The following is a 1019-nucleotide window of genomic DNA, read 5'->3' as shown; positions in this document are numbered from 1 at the left end:
GGGGTCTGCAGGCACAGGGTTTGTCCAATCACAGGCCTTGTTTGGCAAGGGAGGCTGACACCTGACAGGAAGAAGACGTTTGTGAATGTGTGTAGTTTTATTTTTGTGTTAATGGTCCGAATAGGTAAATCTCTCACCTGGTCGGCCAGGGTGTCAAGGGGCGGAGCTTCGGCAGCGTTAATGCTCCCAGGGGAGGAAGTGTTGCTAAGGTGATGAGGGGAAGAGTCAGACTGGACGATGATGTCAGCACCGTGGTCAGTTCGGGCTCTGGCCTGCTCTCTGAAGGTCAGTTTCTGACTTTCAATCTGACAACACACCATCACATCACGTTATAATGAACACATGTAACATTCTTATTAACATGTTTGATATTATAATAAACATGTAATAATCTAATGAGAACAGATACTTTTACGTACACATATAATACACAAATATATAGTTACATGTATAAATACAGTACACGATGTTTATATATATATACATATATATATACTGTCTATATATGAGTTATGTGGTGGTGTGTGATGAGCCGGTCCTTGTAGCACCACAATGAGAACCGTACGTTCTCTCAGTCACATGTTTGGTGAGTGTTGAAGAACAACGTTTGGAGGTCTGAATGATACAGAAACAACAAATATAGATACAGATATAAAAAGATGCTTGGAATCAAAGTGAATTTTGGGTAGAGACCTGGTTTAAATAGAGCTGTGATCCGTTAAACAGCTACTGAGGTGACTGTGGTGTGTCAGGTGAGTGTGTTCTCAGTTACCTTCTTCTTCCCTCCTCCTGGAACATGAGTGACGTTCTCCAGAGAACCCACTTTAGACTGAACCACTTTAAAAGCCACCTTCTCTGATTTAATCTCCACCTTCCCTCCACCTGGGGGAAGGTGGAGACAACAGATTATCATGTGTGTGTGTGTGTGTGTGTGTGTGTGTGTGTGTGTGTGTGTGTGTGTGTGTAGGGGTGTGTGTGTGTGTGTGTGTGTGTGTGTGTGTGTGTGTGTGTGTTTGTGT

The 1019-nt window shown here is 43.2% G+C and overlaps 1 long non-coding RNA gene across 1 annotated transcript; it reads right to left on the bottom strand.

The window, feature by feature from the left end:
• Positions 1-886, bottom strand: LOC111672670 (uncharacterized). Its single transcript, XR_002762028.2, has 3 exons — positions 773-886; positions 138-305; positions 1-61 (listed from the first exon to the last, which is right to left on the bottom strand). It is a non-coding gene; the product is annotated as an uncharacterized LOC111672670 (long non-coding RNA).
• Positions 887-1019: the final 133 nt, after the last annotated feature.

The sequence above is a fragment of the Seriola lalandi genome, unplaced genomic scaffold (assembly GCF_002814215.2).
Source record: "Seriola lalandi dorsalis isolate HSWRI2012SDOR001 ecotype SW California unplaced genomic scaffold, Sedor1 jcf7180002008835, whole genome shotgun sequence".
In the NCBI taxonomy this organism is placed as follows: domain Eukaryota; kingdom Metazoa; phylum Chordata; class Actinopteri; order Carangiformes; family Carangidae; genus Seriola; species Seriola lalandi.
This window is presented reverse-complemented; position numbering and strand designations above follow the sequence as displayed.